This window comes from Cyrtonyx montezumae, unplaced genomic scaffold (assembly GCF_038088225.1).
Source record: "Cyrtonyx montezumae isolate F1298 unplaced genomic scaffold, pur_monq_1.0 scaffold_30, whole genome shotgun sequence".
Classification (NCBI taxonomy): domain Eukaryota; kingdom Metazoa; phylum Chordata; class Aves; order Galliformes; family Odontophoridae; genus Cyrtonyx; species Cyrtonyx montezumae.
In genome coordinates this window covers 11,109,602-11,131,209 of record NW_027072035.1, presented here as the reverse complement: position 1 = coordinate 11,131,209, position 21,608 = coordinate 11,109,602, and the positions used below count along the sequence as shown (strand labels likewise).

Here is a 21,608-nt window from a genome sequence, read left to right as displayed (position 1 = left end):
CAAATTCATGGAAAACATGAAATTTAATAATACATAGCAAATAAATGACAGATGTGGTTGGGTGGTTTAAATCCTGTCTTTTGAAAGAATGGAAAAGAGGACTGTAAAAAAATATTTAATTTTTCATATCTTTAGGACCTGCCCTTAAGGTACAGCATTAATGTAAGTATGACACAGTACCTAGTAGGAGCACTGGTAAGCAGTGGCAAACTTCTTACTCATCTGACTATGTTCTGAGATTTTGAGATCTTTTTCTGAGATCTTTGGGATTGTTTAGTCTGGAGAAAAGGAGGCTCAGAGGAGACCTTATTGTACTCTACCACTTTCTGAAGGGGGGTTGTGGTGAGGAGGGGGTTAGTCTCTTCTCCCTGATAAATAATGACAGGACAAGAGGGAATGGCCACAAGTTGCACCAGGGAAGATTCAGATTAGATTTGAGGAAAATTTTTTTTCTCTGAAAGAGTGGTCAGGCACTGGAATGGCCTGCCTAGGGAGGTGGTTGAGGCACCATCCCTAGCGCTGTTCAAGAAGCGTTTAGATGAGGTGCTAAGGGATTTGATTTAGTAGCTTAGTGGGTAGGGATGGTGATAAGAAGATGGTTAGACTAAATGATGTTGTAGGTCCTTTCTAACCTAATGCATCAATGAATCTATGAATCTGAGAGTTGCAACAGTGCTACACTTAATGCTAAATCAGATTTTTAAGGGACATTATATCTCAGTATCCTTTGCATATTCTGATGGGTCTGCATATCTTCATAATAAGAGAGCAGTGTCTGAGTTTACTACAGAAGACACCAACCCTTCAGTTTGCTCAGCCTTGAGTTTAATTCTAAGAGCACAATAAAGCGTTTAGGTAATCTGAAAGTTTGGCTTCTATACCTTTCATTATCTTCTTTCATCTTTTTTTCTCAAAAAAAGCATACTAGCAAGAGGATAATGTTGACCTATTTTATCTTAATCTACTGCTGATCAATATTACTAAATTTAGAAGGTATGTTTTAGTATTTAGAAGTATTAGAAGTATTATTATACATCTTAGTATTTAGAATTTAGAATTTAAGATTATAAATCTTAGTATTTAGAAGTATTTAGAAGGTATGCTTAGAAATGCTAAAGCCCAGCTTGAACTTAGACTGGCTACTGCAGTAAAGGAGAACAGGAAACCCTTTTACAAATATATTAACAGCAAGAGAAAAACTAAGGAAAATTTCTCTCCTTTACATGATGAGGCAGGGAATGTAACCACAGATGATAAGGAAAAGGCTGAAGTTCTCAATGCCTTCTTCACATCTGTCTTTAATAGACAGAGCAGTTGTCCATAGGGTACTTGCCCTGACCTGGAAGTCCGGGACGGGGCGCATAATGCACCCCCTTTAATCCTAGCAGAGACAGTCAGAGATCTACTCCTCCATCTGAACTGCCACAAGTCAATGGGGCCAGGTGGCATCCACCCAAGGGTGCTGAGGGAGCTGGCAGAGGTGATTGCTGAGCCACTTTCTGCCATCTATCAGAATTCCTGGTTATCTGGAGAGGTCCCACAAGACTGGAGGCTTGCCGATGTGACTCCCATCTACAAGAAAGGCCGTAAGGAAGACCCGGGGAACTACAGGCCTGTCAGCCTGACCTCGGTATCAGGGAAAGATATGGAGCAGATGATCTTGAGGGAGATCACATGATACATGCACGGCAATAAAGGGATCAGACCCAGCCAGCACGGGTTCACAAAGGGCAGGTCGTGCTTGTCCAACCTCATCTCCTTCTATGACTGGGTGACCAGACAGGTAGATGAGGGAAAGGCTGCTGATCTAGTAGTCTACCTGGACTTCAGCAAGGCCTTCGACACGGTCTCCCACAGTATTCTCCTGAGGAAACTGGCAGCCCGTGGTGTGCACAGGTTCACTCTTCTCTGGGTGGAGAACTGGCTGGAGGGCCGTGCCCAGAGGGTAGTGGTGAATGGAGTTAAGTCCAGCTGGCGTCCTGTTACGAGTGGTGTCCTCCAAGGGTCAGTTTTGGGGTTTTGTTTAATATCTTTATTGATGACCTAGATGAGGGAATTGAGTGTACCCTCAGTAAGTTTGCAGATGACACCAAGTTGGGAGGATGTGTCAAACTGCCTGAGGGTAGGGAGGCCCTTCAGAGGGATTTGGATAGTCTGAACAGCTGGGCTGAGCAAAATGGGATGAGGTTCAATAAGACCAAGTGCTGGGTCCTGCACTTTGGCCACAATAACCCCATGCAATGCTATAGGCTTGGGGCAGAATGGCTTGAAGAATGTAGAGAGGAAAGGACCCGGGGGTGTTGGTTGATGCTTGGCTTAACATGAGCCGGCAGTGTGCCCAGGTGGCCAAGAAGGCCAACAGCATTATTAGAAGTAGTGTAGCCAGCAGGAGCAGGGAGGTGATCATCCCCCTGTACTCAGCCCTGGTACGGCCGCACCTCGAGTACTGTGTTCAGTTTTGGGCCCCTCACTACAAGAAGGACATTGAGGCCCTGGAGCGTGTTCAGAGAAGGGCAACAAAACTGGTGAGGGGTCTGGAGCACAAGTCTTATGAGGAGCGGCTGAGGGAGCTGGGATTGTTTAGTCTGGAAAAGAGGAGGCTCAGAGGAGACCTTATTGCACTCTACCACCTCCTGAAGGGGGGTTGTGGTGAGGAGGGGGTGAGCCTCTTCTCCCTGATAAATAATGACAGGACGAGAAGGAATGGCCACAAGTTGCACCGAGGAAGATTTAGATTAGACCTGAGGCAACATTTTTTCTCTGAAAGAGTGGTCAGGCACTGGAATGGCCTGCCTAGGGAGGTGGTTGAGGCACCATCCCTAGCGCTGTTCAAGAAGCGTTTAGATGAGGTGCTAAAGGATTTGATTTAGTAGTTGGGTAGGGATAGTGATGGGAGGATGGTTGGACTAGATGATCTTGTAGGTCCTTTCTAACCTAATGTACCTATGAACCTATGAGCAAGCTGAGCAGTAAACGCAGTGTCTGAGAGGGCCAAGATATAATGAGGCTGTTACTGGAAAATGTCCTTGTAGATGATGTTCTGAAAAAAAAAAATAATCATGAGAAAATGCCAAATTAGTGATTTTGTGTTCTTATAGTGTTCCTAGCTGTTAAAATGCTTTTGATATTAGATTAAGGTATTAGAAAGTGTCTCACTCATTAACTTAATGAAAATAAGGTTTCCAACAGCAAAGAACCTATTAATACAATACAAAAAATCAAGCTGTCCAAATTAACAGATCAGATAATGCATTCTTTAGAGTGAAGCATGTAGCTGTGGAGCAACTCACCTAGAAACATAGTTAATTCACACAACAAAGTTTGTATGTTAAAATTTGACTTCTGCTATTTGCGGTCACGCCATGTCAGGTGAAAGTGCTTTGAAGGTCTACATTGGTGAGAAAGAGAGTAACATAATTTACTCTAACACTCCCTGTTAGCCTTTAAAAATCAGATACATATTTCATTTTAAGAGATAAAAATATAATTTTTTGATGTTTACTGCAATGCAATCTTTTAGTTGACAACAGAGGTGAAAAGAATGCAGTTTAGCATGCAAGTGGCAATGGGAAATTTTGAATATTACATGCAGAACTCAGTGCAGAGTATTAATGAATTGCTTCTACTTGTGCAGTGATTTGAAGTGAAGGAGTTGGATGCCTTTTATTGACATGCCCTCTACCTTTAAAATGGTAATTTCAGAACCAATCATCATTCAGATACCTGTGTAAGATCTGCATCAACTGCAGTAACAAATCCTTTTGGCAGCCAGAGTGCTTTTTAGCTGCATAGGAATCAGGCTTGAAATCAGCCTGTGGATGTGAACATAGACAGATGCTCCTCAATTCCCTGTGCTGATCTGGTTTATGTGTTTGACCCAGCGCTGTTTCTTAAGAACAGTCCGAACCTGTCTTCTCTGCTCATTTTTGTGCCAGTCCCTACAATGAATCAACCACAGCCATTTTTGTGATGAGGCAGTGAAGCATATAGGAGGCAAAAGATGTGTGAGAAGTGTTTTTTCACAAGACTGGCAGTGCAGAGTAGGGTATGATGCATGGACAGGAATGGGAAACTGGAGAAAGATACTGTTTTTTCCTTTCCTTTTGGGCATTGAGATTATATCTATATTAAATTAAACACAGACCTAGTGATTCCTTTAATTAAATGTTGATATCAAAGGCTATCACAGATCACCGATGTTGCATTCATTTCCATACTTGAAATGTTTGTAGCTTCAGTCATAATATGTTACCAACAAATTAAAATATATCCCTCTATGAACGACTTCTCTAAAACTCTTCAGTACTTATACCTCCCACTGATAAATATGTGAATTTCAGTTCTGCTGATTCATAGTTTTTAATATATACATTTATAATCTGTGTAAACAACTGAATCACGATCCTGAATATCTTAGAGACTGATTGTTTTTATTCCCGAGGTGAGCTGATTTTTTAAACACAATAGTAATATTTCAACAGTATGTCTAGCTTGCAGACTTGTAATAACACACCATTTGGAGATCAGATCTGTACTATTTGAAAGGCATTTGAAACTGGATTTTGCAGAAACAATCTTACAGGACCATTTTCTTTCAATACTACAAAGCACTATTCTCATTAGAAAAATATTTTATTAGATTATTTTGAATAACATGCATTTTCATGAAAATGTCAGAGGAAGAGGATATTGTGTCTTAGTGGCAGGTTGAGATGAGATGTTGCTAGAAAAATACAAATGCAGTGTCTTCATCTGAATGCCAGTAGTTAATATTGTTTTTAACTTAAAACACATACGTTTACACTTGGTTTTATTGTCATTTAGTTTTAAATTTCTCAGAGAGGTCTACAAGCCAGTTATACCAATACTGAGTGCAAAATACAGAAAGCAGCTGTTCTGAGTAGTTACAGTCTAGCCCAATCCAAGGTCAGTTCTGATCACATTCACACTTGAGAGTAGGTCTATTAAAGCTTTTTGCCATTTCTTCTGGTAGGGAACAGCGCTGTTGAGTCAGAGATCATATTAAACAAGAAAGAAGGTAAAGCTGAGTTATAGATCTTAAAAGCAAAACTTCATACTAACTGAAGGCTCAACTTATAAATTTGGAAGGTTCAACTTCTGAATTTTGTAGCGTTAATGCATTTTACCAACATTGTTCATTTTATCCCTCTTCTTTATACTGACACTTGGCTCCAGCTGTACAAAGATATTTTTCAGTCTCTTCTTTTAAGACTGGGGAAACAATAATTAAAGTTGTAAAGAAATTACAAATGACTCATTGATTTCTGGAAAGAATAATGACAATATAACAAGCTTCAGTGACAGTTTAACAGTTTGAATGCACAGGCTGAGGCAGGGGAAGTATTAGAAAATAATTTGCATATTGTAGTACCTCTTTAAACAGGTTTGTATCGCTATCATTCATTAACCTTACATGCAGGAGATTAATTATTTCTCTCTCAGACACAGCGTGAGTCTTAAATCTTGTTCAATTGAATACTTCATGAGCTTTCAGCAACTGCATTTAGTATGACATATTTTCAAAGAGAATTTGATCTCAGTGTGGAAGCCTTAAAATACCAGAAATTCAAAGTGGAGATTTTTTTTAATAGTTTGTTGGAACACAAAATAAAAGTATTATGGGTAGGAAGGTATTGTACTGGTTTTGTGTTCAGTGGGGAATTGCCCACTAGATAAAGAAGCCTTATACTCTGATACATTATCAGTACTGGCTGGAGGGAGTATGAACTGTAGATCTGTTCCCACTGACTAAGATTGTAAGTAATCTGATCCATGAGATTTGAGTTATGGGTTTGTGCTTTCCTGTGAAAGATGGTCTCATGGCTATGTCAGTGTGTCCTCTTCTGAATGCACCTAACATTTGGCACTGTGTAACTGCTGCACAGGAATGGAAGGCAGAGGAGATGAACTGCTCTGCACTTGGCCTTTGCCCAGTTTTGGCATTGATGAAATGTATAGGGAACCCTGAGTGCTCCTAGACCTCCACAGTTACATACTCAGTAACCACAGTGGAACCTGTGCTGGACTGGTTTTCACTGTTCTTGCATTACATAACATTTCCTTCTTTAAATACCACCATGTCTAAGGAAAATAGAGGTTTCTGGGTCTGTTCCAAGGAATGAAAGCTGAATGGTAATTAGAAAAGACAAAGTGAAAAACCATGAATGAAATCTTCTTGATTCCATGATTAATACTGTTTTCAGACCACTTCTGGTTCCAGATATTTGATTTTGATTTTGATTTCTTTGGGTAAATCTTACACACTTCCATCAGAACTGAAGGAGAAATTAACCTCAAGCCCTTACCCTTACTGGGTCTGTTTTCAAATGTATTACGAGTGAAATCAAGCAGGCCTTTACAGCAGGTGATTAATACATTACACAGGTGTAATAATTAATAATTAATATTAATAATAAATAATTGATAATTGCACAGGTGATGAATAACTGGCTGAGAGGTTGGTGTAGAGATAGACACTTTGGGTTTTTTGACCATGGAGCAGTTTACTCGGCTCCTGGCCCGTTATCTGTTGATAGAATGCACCTATCCCAAAGGGGGAAACGAATCCTAGCACAGGAGCTAGCTGGACTCAGTGAGAGAGCTTTAAACTAGCTGTGACGGGGGAAGGGGATAAAACAGGGCTCACCAGTAAAGAGCCTAAGGAGGCTGTGCTGGAGGCTGTGCTGCCTCTGGGTGAGGCAGATATCTCAGCTGAAGTGCATCTACACCAATGCACGCAGCATGGGCAATAAACAAGAGCTTGAAGCCATTGTGAGGCAGGCTAACTATGACCTTGTGGCTATTACAGAAACATGGTGGGACCTCTCCCATGACTGGAATACTGGGATTGATGGCTACAAGCTCTTCAGAAGGGATAGACAGGGAAAAAAGGGTGGTGGCATAGCTCTCTATATCAAAGAGTGTTTTGATGTTGAAGAGCTTGAGGTTGGAAATGATAAAGTAGAGTCCCTATGGATAAGGATCAAGGGGATGGTCTTTAGGAGCGACATCGTGGTGGGGGTCTGTTATAGACCACCTAGTCAGGATGAAGAAATAGACGAGGTGTTCTATAAGCAACTCGTAGATGTTGCATGATGGCCAGCACTCGTTCTCATGGGGGACTTCAACTTCCCTGACATATGCTGGAAATATAATACTGCGCAGAGGAAGCAGTCCTTGAGATTTCTAGAATGTGTGGATGATTGCTTCCTGACACAGCTGGTGCAAGAGCCTACCAGGGGAGATGCCTTGCTTGACCTACTTTTCACTAACAGGGAAGGACTAGTAGGAAATGTGAAGGTTGGAGATTGTCTTGGCCAGAGTGACCATGAAATGGTGGAGTTTGCTATTCTAGGTGAAGTCAAGAGGGTGAATAGCAAAACTACTACCTTGGACTTTTGGAGGGCAGACTTTGACCTGTTCAGGATGCTTGTTGCAAGGGTCCCTTGGGACTTGCTCCTGAGGGGTAAAGGGGTCCAGGAAGCCTGGATGCTCCTCAAGATGGAAATCTTAAAGGCACAGGAGCACGCAGTCCCGGAGTCCCGTAAGTTGAGCCAGAGGAGAAAAAGACCAGTGTGGATGAACCAGGATCTTTTGTTGAGACTCCGAGAGAAAAAGAGAGTCTATGTCATCTGGAAGATGGGAGAGGTTACTTGGGGTGACTACAGAGGACTGGCCAAGATCTGCAGGCAGAAAATTAGAAATGCTAAAGCCCAGCTTGAACTTAGACTGGCTACTCCTGTAAAGGAGAACAGGAAACCCTTTTACAAATATATTAACAGCAGCAGAAAAACTAAGGAAAATTTCCCTCCTTTACTCAACGAGGCAGGGAATGTAACCACAGATGATAAGGAAAAGGCTGAAGTTCTCAATGCCTTCTTCACATCTGTCTTTAATAGACAGAGCAGTTGTCCATAGGGTACTTGCCCTGACCTGGAAGTCTGGGACGGGGCGCATAATGCACCCCCTTTAATCCTAGCAGAGACAGTCAGAGACCTGCTCCTCCATCTGAACTGCCACAAGTCCATGGGACCAGATGGGATCCACCCAAGGGTGCTGAGGGAGCTAGCAGAGGTGATTGCCGAGCCACTTTCTGCCATCTACCAGAATTCCTGGTTATCTGGAGAGGTCCCACAAGATTGGAGGCTTGCTGATGTGACTCCCATCTACAAGAAAGGCCGTAAGGAAGACCCGGGGAACTACAGGCCTGTCAGCCTGACCTCGGTATCAGGGAAAGATATGGAGCAGATGATCTTGAGGGAAATCACACGACATGTCCATGGCAATAAAGGGATCAGACCCAGCCAGCACGGGTTCACAAAGGGCAGGTCGTGCTTGTCCAACCTCATCTCCTTCTATGACTGGGTGACCAGACAGGTAGATGAGGGAAAGGCTGTTGATGTAGTCTACCTGGACCTCAGCAAGGCCTTCAACACGGTCTCCCACAGTATTCTCCTGAGGAAACTGGCAGCCCGTGGTGTGCACAGGTTCACTCTTCTCTGGGTGGAGAACTGGCTGGAGGGCTGTGCCCAGAGGGTAGTGGTGAATGGAGTTAAGTCCAGCTGGCGTCCTGTTACGAGTGGTGTCCCCCAAGAGTCAGTTTTGGAGTCCATCTTGTTTAATATCTTTATTGATGACCTAGATGAGGGAATAGAGTGTACCCTCAGTAAGTTTGCAGATGACACCAAGTTGGGAGGATGTGTCAAACTGCCTGAGGGTAGGGAGGCCCTTCAGAGGGATTTGGATAGGCTGAACAGCTGGGCTGAGCTCAATGGGATGAGGTTCAATAAGACCAAGTGCTGGGTCCTGCACTTTGGCCACAATAACCCCATGCAATGCTATAGGCTTGGGGCAGAATGGCTTGAAGAATGTAGAGAGGAAAAGGACCTGAGGGTGTTGGTTGATGCTCGGCTTAACATGAGCCGGCAGTGTGCCCAGGTGGCCAAGAAGGCCAACAGCATCCTGGCCTGTATTAGAAATGGTGTAGCCAGCAGGAGCAAGGAGGTGATCATCCTCCTGTACTCAGCTCTGGTACGGCCGCACCTCGAGTACTGTGTTCAGTTTTGGGCCCCTCACTACAAGAAGGACATTGAGGCCCTGGAGCGTGTTCAGAGAAGGGCAACAAAACTGGTGAGGGGTCTGGAGCACAAGTCTTATGAGGAGCGGCTGAGGGAGCTGGGATTGTTTAGTCTGGAGAAGAGGAGGCTTAGAGGAGATCTTATTGAACTCTACCACTTCCTGAAGGGAGGTTGTGGTGAGGAGGGGGTGGGCCTCTTCTCCCTGATAAATAATGACAGGACGAGAGGGAATGGTCACAAGTTGTGCTGGGGAAGATTTAGATTAGACCCGAGGAAACATTTTTTTTCTGAAAGAGTGGTCAGGCGCTGGAATGGCCTGCCAAGGGGCGTGGTTGAGGCACCATCCCTAGCGCTGTTCAAGAAGCGTTTAGATGAGGTGCTAAGGGATTTGATTTAGTAGTAGTTGGGTAGGGATAGTTATTGGAGGATGGTTGGACTAGATGATGTTGTAGGTCCTTTCCAACCTTATGAACCTATGAAGTAGGTTGTTTAGTAATGTTACAATTTCATGTAGTTATGCTTTTCAATTAATACTATTTAACATCTAAAGGACTAAGCAGAAGGTATAAAGGAAATATTTTTCTTCAGAAACTTTCAACCTATTTCTGACATGAAATTAAATATGCACTCTTACTTATGGCACAGTAACAAAGGGTTTTGTTTTTTTTTTTTTTTAATTAGAGCTGCTTCTTTCCTTTCAGAAGGAAGAAACTGAGGACAAACTTGTTTTTTTAAATGTTATTTTATAGCTTTTTAATTTTTTTTGTTTGTTTTTGGTTTTTATTTTTATTTTTTTACTTTTTTTTTTTTATTTTAATATCTACAGAGGAAATCCCAAGTGGACGCAAAGTAAAATGAGATTCTGAGATGCAGTCAAATGCTGTTGTTAAGCACTGCAAAGGATGCTATAGTAGAAATGAAGCTTATATACAGCATTATATTGTTGCTGTACCAAATTAGTGTAGACTTACTATTCAGGTGCATGAATTAATAATGAATGTTGTCTTCCTCACTGCTATTTCAAAGTCTGGTGGTAAATGACAGTGTGAGGGGGTGAGGACAAGAACATATTTCCTGTCCTGTTTCCAACAGGATCCTGACAAAGACAGGATCTCAACTATTGGGAGTACACAGCAGCTCATGTGCCACAGGCTGGAACTGAGCACTTTATAGGTTTGTTTCTTGGTTTTGAGCCACTTATTGCAGAAACTTGTTTATCTCTAACAATCTGTTTCATGTGGTATACAATACTGAAGAATTTATTCGTCCTCTTTGGTGAACTTTTTGGTCACTTCTCATTATTTATTCATACCTTTCTAAACCTAAGAGTTTAAAGTGACCCGAGTTATCAAAAAATAAGAATTTTTGCCTACTCAGTATTCATTATCTTTACTTACTGTCAGAGAGTGTTTTGACAGCCTCAACAGTACAGGTGCCACATTCATTTTACATTAGATGTAGTCAACATGTACAGAAGCAAGTATTTTGGCACAGAATTGAAATTATAAATGTGTTTTCTTATCCCTAGCTGTTACAGCATGCCTCTGTTTTCCTCAGCATTTTTGAATGCCACTTCAATAAATCATTTATAAAAGCCAAAATTTCAACTTGAATAGAAGAGCTTGTTACTGATTCAGGCATTAAGAATTTAAAATAATAACATTTATAGGCTCTTCTTTCTGTGAATATCCATACACAAAAGTGCAGAGCAAGAAAGTTCAAGTTTTTGCTGTTATTTTTTGCTTTTACTAAGACATAAGACTTTACTGTATTATTATGAGTTGACTCTTTTTAATACCCATTGGATGTTATTAAGCGTCAGTTGTCTGAGCCCAAGCATTAGAGCTGTTGAGGGGTTCCTCACTGCAACAAAGTGCCACATCAGACAACAGAAAGATTTTTCCTATCCCTTTCAAAAGCTTCAGAACTTTATTTATGTTATGGTTTTATGATTTTTGTCGTATTATTGATATTCCACATCATAACATCATGTGGTGTATTGGGAGTTAAAGAGTTAATGCTCCAGTTCCGTCGACAGTTCTGGGTGTACCTGTCTCAGAAGAGAAGAAGAACTACATTCCCCAGAGGACTGTGCGATGCTTTGCATTTTTACATATTTCCGCCCAGAGGGAAAGATAAAAACTGTCTGCGGTCACGGGACTCTCTCTTCCCTTCGGGATCGAGCTCAGCAGTGGGTATTTGTTACAGCCGTCTGCCTTCAGCATTAGCATATGGTCTTTGGTTTATCGGACACTCTCTCTTGCTCATTTTATTTGATTCATTTGCCTCAATTCCAATTATATTATACTATATTGTGTTCTTTTCCTTTCTGATATCTTATTTAGTAAATTAGCCTTCCTACTCAGATCGTTGCCACTGTTTTGTTCTTAGGCCCATCTTCCTTCTTCTTTTTCCCTTTCCCCCTTCCCCGGGGTGTGGGCCCGTGGGTCCCCTGCCTCAATTGTCACAGTACCGGGTCAAACTGTCTCACAAATTGGTGACAATTTAGAGCACAGAAACAAAATGGAAGAAGCAGATGTCATGATGGCCAAATGACCATTGTTAAATTCAAGCCATAACTTTGCAGGGCTGATAAGTGCGTAACTCTGGAGGAGGCAAATAAGTAAGATCAAGAAGCCATGAAAGGAAGGAATCCCAGTGCAAGGGAAAGATGGAGTCTGCAGTAGAAGTGAAGAACAGATTGCATGTAAAGGCTGAAGAAGTATCAGGTTCAGCTAGAAGGTAGTCTAATGGGATCATCACTGCCTGACATCCCAGTTTGGACTCGTTTTATAGGTGATTCATAAGTGTTTTTTTCACAACACTTACTACTGGAACACTACTTTGTGTATGAGATGATCAAGTATTTATCATATGTTGTTTTTATTTTGAACACATAAGGAGTGGGCTGGGAGCACCATTTGCTCTAGATCCGCACCTAGAAGTGTGTGCTCCTAGGTTGGTTTGTTTGTTTGTTCATTACTTGGTGTTTTTTCCTTTGGTTTGGTAGTGGTCTTGTGGATTATTTTGTTTTTTAATGTTTGGATGTCTATAATTCCTGTAAGTCGAGGTGGATGACCAGGAAGTTTTTCTTCTGAACTTTTCTGACTAATATAACCTAAGAGCATTGCTTCAAATAAAGGAGGCGCAGCTTGGAATAGGCAACCTTTGTTAAAATCCACAGAGGTGGTCCTGGGAGTAAGTAGGAATTTTAGAAGAACTACAGATGCATCATGTAGAACATGACAGTTAAGAGAAAATTGTATTGAAATGTCATTTTCAGAATGACAGAAAATAACCCTCTGAATAGACAAGGCCAAAACTATTCATAGAGCTAGTGGCTGTATTAGTTTTATCAGGGATGAATCTAGCCCACTATTCTGATGATACAGAGAGCTTGAGAAGGGCTTGAAAAAAATGCATTAGAAACAGATGTCAATAAGAATCATGGCTGTTGGATCCCTAGTGACTGAATCCCTAGTGACTGAAAAAAAGAGAAACATTACTTCCATTTTTAAGAAAGGTAGAAAGGGTGATCCAGAGAATTACAGGCCAGTGAGCCTCACCTCTGTGCCCGGGAAGATAACAGAGCAGATCCTCCTGGTTACCATGTTGAGGCACATATGGGGCAAAGAGATGATGTGAGACAGCCAGCATGGCTTCACCAAGGGCAGATCTTGACTGACCAATCTGGAGGACTTCTGTGATGGAGTGACAGCATCAGTGGACAGGGGAAGGGTGACAGATGTCATCTACCTGGACTTCTGTGAAGCTTTTGACATGATTCCTCACCACATCCCTCTCTAAATTGGAGAGGTATGGATTTGAAGGATGGACTGTTCGATGGATTAAGAATTGGTTGACTGATTGCAGCCAAAGGCTGTGATCAACAGTTCAATGTCTGGGTGGACACCAGTCACAAGTGGTATCCTCCAAGGGTCAGTCTTGGGACTGATGCTCTTCAACATCTTCATCAGTGACATAGACAGTGGAATCAACTGCGCCATCAGCAGGTTTGTGGACAGCACCAAACTGAGCGGTGCAGTTGATACACTGCAGGGAAAGGAAGCCATCCAGAGGGACCTGGACAGGCTGGAGAAGTGGGCCTTTGTGAAACTAATGAGGTTCAACAAGGCCAAGTGCAGGGTGTTGCACTAGGGCTGGGGCAATCCCAGGTATTCATACAGACTGTGGAAGAACTGGAGAGCAGCCCTGCAGAGGAGGACTTGGGGATCCTGGTGGCAAAGGAGCTGGACATGAGTCATCAATGAGTGCTTGCAGCCTGGAGGGCCAACGATATTCTGGGCTGCATTAAAAAAGGTGTGTCCAGCCGGGAGAGGGAGGTGATTGTACCCTTCTTCTCAGCTCTTGTGTAGCCTCATCTGGAGTGCTGCATCCAGGCCTGGGGCACACAGCACGGGAAAATGCAGAGCTCTTGGAATGGATCCAGAGGAGGACCAGTAAAATGGTCAGAGGGCTGGAGCACCTCTCCTGTGAGGAAAGGTTGAGGGAACTGGGCTTGCTTAAATTGGAGAAGAGAAGGCTCCAGGGAGACCACATTGCAGCCTTCCAGTACTTGAAGGAAGTGTATAAACAGGAGGGCTAATGACTGTTTACATGGGTTGATATAGATAGGACAAGGGGGAATGGTTTTAAACTAAGACGGGAATTTAATTTAGATGTTAGGAGGAAGTTTTTCACTCAGAGGGCGGTGAGGCACTGGAACAGGTTGCCCAGAGATGTGGATGGCCCATCCCTGGAGGCATTCAAGGCAAGGCTGGATGTGGCTCTGGGCAGCTTGGTTCTAGTGGTTGATGACCCTGCCCACGGCAGGGGGTTGAAACTCGATGATCTTTGAGGTTCTCTTGAACTCAGGCCATTGTATGATTCTATAATTCATTCTATGAAGCATTTTTAGAAGCATGCCTTTATGAAGGAGCTACTGGGTGAAGCAGTTGATAGAAAACACAAGGGGACAAGAAGCAATGCAAGGGGGAAGTGGAGAAAGAGACCTGATATGTCTTAATATCTTCTGATATTAAAACGATGTATGCAGATGAAGTCAGATGTCCCTTATAGTTCCTTCTATTCGCTGCTTTGCTGTGGTGTAAACAGTCAGAATTTAAACCCATTTATTAATTTTTCTTAAAGTCTTTTTTGTATATCAGTCAAATTACAGCAATTACAACATTGAGCGTGTGCCAGGTAATTAAGTTTACAGAAGTCATTTCATAACTACATATTGTAATTTCAGCTTGAAGAGGACTGTGCTTTCAGGACTTGAGGGAATACACCTGCTTACATAGCATACTAAGCCAAACTAAGTTTCCAGTGCTATGAGGCAGGTTATAGGATTACTTCTAAACTGTACTTACCAATGACTACAGTAACAGTAAGTAATGCATCTCATATTGATAGTTGCTACAACAGGTGTGGTAATAAGATGAATGGTACAGATAAGTGTCGTGCTTTTGAGTCATAGGTATGAGTCAAACACTTAGTAATGTGGAATTTCACACATGCAATCTGAAAAAATGTGTTGGGAGGAGCCTTACTAGAAGATATCTTACACCCAGGTGCATGCATGCATGTTGATATGTCTGCACATATAAAGCACACATGTACCATAAAAGACAAAGGAGGAGCTTCTTGAGATAGAATCTGTGCTATGTGTTCAGATGCTATAGATATACATAGCAGATTCTAAAGAATCAATACATTAATTTTATATGGAAATGAAAAAAGGATCTGTCCACTGAGGAGGAATGTAGGACTATGTCAGGGCCTGTGTTGATGCAACAAGGAAGGCCACAGCCCACTTGGAATTAAATCTGCCAAGGGAGATCAAAGACAACAAGAAAGGCATCTTTAAGTATGTCAACAGCAAAAGGAAGACTATGGAAAATGTGGGCCAGCTGGAAGACTGAGAGCATATCTTATCAACACTTACAAATTCATATCAAATGGATGAGATTCAGGCTCTTGTTAGTGTTGCCCGCTGATATGACAAGGGGCAAGGATCTCAAACTGTAATACAGGAAGACATGAGAAAAAACTCCTTCACTTTAAAGGTGATAGAGCATTGGAATGGGCTGCCCAGGGAGGTTGTGAAGTTGCCTTCTCTAGACATATCCAAAACCTGCCTGGATGCTTTCCTGTGTAACTTACTATAGGTAACCTGCTTTAGCAGTGTGTTGGACTAGGTGATCTCCAGTGGTCCCTTGAAACCTCAGGGATTCCATGTTTCTGTGATTCTGTGATGCCGGTATTTCTACAAGCAGGATTAACTGACCTTATTATCCATTCAACTACTGTTTTATTTTGAGGTTTGATAGTAAGATGTAGGGACTTGTTTAGTTATTTCTTATTTTCATGTTGGTTTCAGGCCTTTTGTTCATGCTAACCTGCATATAGGTGATACTGTTCATAACCATTACACTCAATTCTTGCAATAGTTTCTCCTTTGGTAGCAAGGCTGGTATAGACAGATGTCACTGCTGCCAATAGCTCTTCATTGCTTGTCACCAAGTTTATGTCACCTGCTACTGATTACCTGTTATACCACTGCAAACTCCTTTTCATTCTTTTTTATTTCTTAAATAAATGACTTTTTTAAATAAATAATTTCTTAAATAAAATGACTTTCTTACCCTAATTATTGATGTTGGCACATTTTGGATTGGTAATAACATTGTCCAAAATGGGACTGAGATTTAGAAATACATTTGAGACTATATAGTGCTTATGGCAATGCTGTGGTATGACCCAGCAGATGGCTCTGCACCACCCAGCTGTTCACTCACTCCCTCTTCTCCAGTGGGATATGGGAGAGAATCAAAAAAAGCAAAACAGAATTCATGAGTTGAGATAAAACTATTTCTTAGACAGGGAAAAAGAAATAGATAACAGTTACGACAAATGTGTGTATATGCATGCATATAGGTTCATAGGTTCATAAGGTTGGAAAGGACCTACAAGATCATCTAGTCCAACCATCCTCCTATAACTATCCCTACCCAACTACTAAATCAAATGCTTTAGCACCTCATCTAAACGCTTCTTGAACAGCGCTAGGGATGGTGCCTCAACCACCTCCCTAGGCAGGCCATTCCAGTGCCTGACCACTCTTTCAGGAAAAAAATGTTTCCTCAGGTCTAATCTAAATCTTCCCCGGCGCAACTTGTGGCCATTCTCTCTCGTCCTGTCATTATTTATCAGGGAGAAGAGGCCCACCCCCTCCTCACCACAACCCCCCTTCAGGAAGTGGTAGAGTGCCATAAGGTCTCCTCTGAGCCTCCTCTTCTCCAGACTAAACAATCCCAGCTCCCTCAGCCGCTCCTCATAAGACTTTTGCTCCAGACCCCTTGTCAACGGTTTACGGGCATGTTTGGCCCGGTTCCATGACGATTGGTGTGGGGGACCCACGGACCCACGCCCCAGGAAAGGGGAAGGGGGAAAGGGAAGAGGGAAAAGGGAGATAGGCCTGGGAACAAAACAGCGGCAATGATCTGAGGAGGAAAGCTAATTTACTAAATAAGATATCGGAAAGCAAAATAACACAATATAATAGAATATAATTGAAATTAAAGCTAATAAATCAAATAAAATGAGCAAGAAAGAGTGTCTGATAAAACGAAGGCTTTACGCTAATGCTGAAGGCGGACGGCAGCAAGCACCCACTGCTGAGTCGATCCCAAAGGAAAGAAAAGTGCCCCGTGACTGCAGACAGTTTTTATCTTTCCCTCTGGGCGGAAATATGTAAAAATGCAAAGCATCGCAAAGTCCTCTGGGGAATGTAGTTCTTCTTTTCTGAGACAGGTATACCTGGAACTGTCGATGATCCACGGAGCTGGAGCTTTAACTCTTTAACTCTAAATGCACTAGATGGTGTTATGATGTGGAATACCAGTACCAAAAATCATAAAACCATGACATCTCTCACGTTTTGTTGCCCTTCTCTGAACACGCTCCAGGGCCTCAATGTCCTTCTTGTAGTGAGGGGCCCAAAACTGAACACAGTACTCGAGGTGCGGCCATACCAGAGCTGAGTACAGGGGGATGATCACCTCCTTGCTCCTGCTGGCTACACTATTTCTAATACAGGCCAGGATGCTGTTGGCCTTCTTGGCCACCTGGGCACACTGCCGGCTCATGTTGAGCCGAGCATCAACCAACACCCCCAGGTCCTTTTCCTCTCTATATTCTTCAAGCCATTCTGCCCCAAGCCTATAGCATGGCATGGGGTTATTGTGGCCAAAGTGCAGGACCCAGCACTTGGTCTTATTGAACCTCATCCCATTGACCTCAGCCCAGCTATTCAGCCTATCCAGATCCCTCTGAAGGGCCTCCCTACCCTCAGGCAGTTTGACACATCCTCCCAACTTGGTGTCATCTGCAAACTTACTGAGGGTACACTCAATTCCCTCATCTAGGTCATCAATAAAGATATTAAACAAGATGGGTCCCAAAACTGACCCTTCGGGGACACCACTCGTAACAGGACGCCAGCTGGACTTAACTCCATTAACTACTACCCTCTGGGCACGGCCCTCCAGCCAGTTCTCCACCCAGAGAAGAGTGAACCTGTGCACAGCACGGGCTGCCAGTTTCCTCAGGAGAATACTGTGGGAGACTGTGTTGAAGGCCTTGCTGAAGTCCAGGTAGACTACATCAACAGCCTTTCCCTCATCTACCTGTCTGGTCACCCAGTCATAGAAGGAGATGAGGTTGGACAAGCACGACCTGCCCTTTGTGAACCCGTGCTGGCTGGGTCTGATCCCTTTATTGCCATGGACGTGTCATGCGATTTCCCTCAAGATCATCTGCTCCATAACTTTCCCTGATACCGAGGTCAGGCTGACAGGCCTGTAGTTCCCCGGGTCTTCCTTACGGCCTTTCTTGTAGATGGGAGTCACATCAGCAAGCCTCCAATCTTGTGGGACCTCTCCAGATAACCAGGAATTCTGGTAGATGGCAGAAAGTGGCTCGGCAATCACCTCTGCTAGCTCCCTCAGCACCCTTGGGTGGATCCCATCTGGTCCCATGGACTTGTGGCAGTTCAGATGGAGGAGAAGATCTCTGACCGTCTCTGCTTGGATCACAGGCGGTGCATTATGCGCCCCGTCCCAGACTTCCAGGTCAGGGCAAGTACCCTGTGAACAACTATTCTGTCTATTAAAGACAGATGTGAAGAAGGCATTGTGAACCTCAGCCTTTTCCTTATCATCTGTGGTTACATTCCCTGCCTCGTCGAGTAAAGGAGAGAAATTTTCCTTAGTTTTTCTCTTGCTGTTAATATATTTATAAAAGGGTTTCCTGTTCTCCTTTACAGCAGTAGCCAGTCTAAGTTCAAGCTGGGCTTTAGCATTTCTAATTTTCTGCCTGCAGATCTTGGCCAGTCCTCTGTAGTCACCCCAAGTAGCCTGTCCCATCTTCCAGAGGACATAGACTCTTCTTTTCTCTTGGAGTCTCAACAAAAGATCCCGGTTCATCCACACTGGTGTTTTTCTCCTCTGGCTCAACTTACGGGACTCCGGGACAGCGTGCTCCTGTGCCTTTAAGATTTCCATCTTGAGGAGCATCCAGGCTTCCTGGACCCCTTTACCCCTCAGGAGCAAGTCCCAAGGGACCCTTGCAACAAGCATCCTGAACAGGTCAAAGTCTGCCCTCCAAAAGTCCAAGGTAGTAGTTTTGCTATTCACCCTCTTGACGTCACCCAGAATAGCAAACTCCACTATTTCATGGTCACTCTGGCCAAGACAATCTCCAACCTTCACATCTCCTACTAGTCCTTCCATGTTAGTGAAAAGTAGGTCTAGCAAGGCATCTCCCCTGGTAGGCTCTTGCACCAGCTGTGTCAGGAAGCAATCATCCACACATTCTAGAAATCTCAAGGACTGCTTCCTCTGCACAGTATTATATTTCCAGCATATGTCACGGAAGTTGAAGTCCCCCACGAGAACGAGTGCTAGCCATCATGCAACATCTACGAGTTGTTTATAGAACACCTCGTCTATTTCTTCATCCTGACTAGGTGGTCTATAGCAGACCCCCACCACGATGTCGCTCCTAAAGACTATCCCCCTGATCCTTATCCATAGGGACTCTACTTTATCATTTCCAACCTCAAGCTCTTCAACATCAAAACACTCTTTGATATAGAGAGCTATGCCACCACCCTTTCTTCCCTGTCTATCCCTTCTGAAGAGCTTGTAGCCGTCAATCCCAGTATTCCAGTCATGGGAGAGGTCCCACCATGTTTCTGTAATAGCCACAAGGTCATAGTTAGCCTGCCTCACAATGGCTTCAAGCTCTTCTTGTTTATTGCCCATGCTGCGTGCATTGGTATAGATGCACTTCAGCTGAGATATCTGCCTCACCCAGAGGCAGCACAGCCTCCAGCACAGCCTCCTTAGGCTCTTTACTGGTGAGCCCTGTTTTATCCCCTTCCCCCGTCACAGCTAGTTTAAAGCTCTCTCAATGAGTCCAGCTAGCTCCTGTGCTAGGATTCATTTCCTCCTTTGCAACAGATGCATTCTATCAACAGATAACAGGCCAGGAGCCAAGTAAACTGCTCCATGGTCAAAAAACCCAAAGTGTCTGTCTCTATACCAACCTCTCAGCCAATTATTCATCACCTGTGTTTTCCTAGCCCATTCTGTGTCCTTCACCGCCCCAGAAGGTATGGAAGCAAACACCACTTGTGCTCCCACCCCTTGAACTAATCGCCCTAATTCTCTGAAATCTCTTTTCATAGTTCGCAGACTTCTCTGAGATATTTCATTGCAGTCTGCCTGAACTACGAGTAACGGGTAGTAGTCAGTGGGGCATATCAAATCCGGGAGTTTTCTAGCAATGTCCCTGATCCGAGCCCCAGGGAGACAGCACACTTCCCTGCAGTTTGGGTCTGGTCTGCAAATGGGGCCCTCAGTTCCCCTATAACAAGTATTCGCAAGAAATTGCTCACCACCCTCTGACTGGTGCCCAGCTTACATCATGAACAGCAAAAGAGAGTACACTCCAATCTCTTTCAAAACTCCTTCTGCTTGAGGCTTTATGGTATGGAACATCTCTGTGGCCAGTTTAAGTCAGCTGCCCTAATTCTGTTTCCCAGCTGCTTGTGTCACCTTAGCCCTTCGCTAGTAAGACCTTGTCATGCTCCAATATAAAGGAGGGAGACGAGGTTCTTAGATTATGTGAATACCCGGCGTGAGATTAAGAAACAATGCTTCAAATGTTGGTCCGACCAGTTTATTACCAATATTGACCAGGGAGATGGGGAAGGCGGACACTGTTACCAATAAGGGTGATGGGGAAGGGAAGGCGAGCGATAGGAAAGATAGGAAAGAAGCAAGGATTTGTACAACACAGGGAAAGTCACCAGCCAGGATCCTAGGGGCGGTCCGAGGCAGAAGAGCAGGAGTGACAGAAGCGGGGAGAACAGCAGCAGCAACGGGCAGCCTTGAGCAGCAAGCAGTTGTCCTGGAGAAGTGGCACCGGGAGAGCACAGGAGAAGCAGCGTGGGGAAAGTCCAGGAACAGCATCAGCCAGCACCGGAGAAGCAGTGAGGGTTCAGCACCATAGAAGCAGTGAACAGTGATCAGCTTGTGAGAGTTCAGATAGTAGAACACCTCGAAGGAGCGGAGAGGTCCAGGAGAAAGCAGCATGTCTCAGGCAGCAGGCCCAGGAGGGAGTTCAGCAGCAGGGATCAGTTCATGAGGTTTCTGATGGAAGAGCACCAACCCCCAATCTCATGGTGGTCGATCCCTCTTTTATCTTCCATTTCTCTTGCCTATGTGGCAAATCCGGTGCTACCTACCATGCCAGACAAGCATCTCCTCAGATGGTTATCTCCCCACAGAGATGAGTACCACACAAAAAAGTGTTCAGCAGCCATTGAGCTGCAGCTTATCTCTCTTTCATTGCCCCAGAACATGCCCATCTGCTTGACCCTTAGACAAAGGATTTTGCAACCCTTGCCCAGGACTAGCTTGGACATGTTCAGACATGTTCATCAGCAAACTTTGACACAATGGTATAAAATAATAGTCTCTTACAGACCTAAGAAACAGGAATGATCTTGGCTCTGTACAACACTGCTTAGCAATAAATATAAACATTGGTGTGTCATCAACATTGTTTATCTCCTAGAGCCAAAATATAATGTCACTCCAGACATTCTGAAGAAAACAGTTTCGTCCCAACTGCAAATAAGACAGGTGAGAATGTGTTAATTTTTATTTATTTATTTAGGTAAATGATGCTTTAAATTTGCAGCTGCCTCTAGACTTAAAATTGTGCTTACTGTCCAAATTTCCTACTATTTAATTCATGTTGTAATAATCTAGTAGAAGGACAAGCAGTCACAGAAATATGTCAGATATTTTCTATAGGGAATGGGGATTCTTTTGTAGTGTCAGTGACCAGATGCATAAATGTGTCACATGTATCATGGGTATAAACTCTGTGACAGGTCTGTATATAAATTAGGACCACAGATCCCTGACATGT

General features: G+C 43.4%; 1 protein-coding gene across 4 annotated transcripts in view; it reads left to right on the top strand.

Annotated features, from left to right (window-relative positions):
• Nucleotides 1-21,608, top strand: part of PRR16 (proline rich 16) — a 171,653-nt gene that overhangs the window by 119,645 nt on the left and 30,400 nt on the right. For 2 of the 4 annotated variants that reach the window (XM_065744273.1, XM_065744274.1), the window contains exon 3: nt 21,249-21,316. The exons of the other annotated variants lie outside the window; for them this stretch is intronic. The gene's annotated coding sequence lies outside the window, so the exon portion shown is untranslated. The remainder of the gene's footprint in view (nt 1-21,248; nt 21,317-21,608) is intronic. 4 annotated transcript variants of the gene reach the window in all.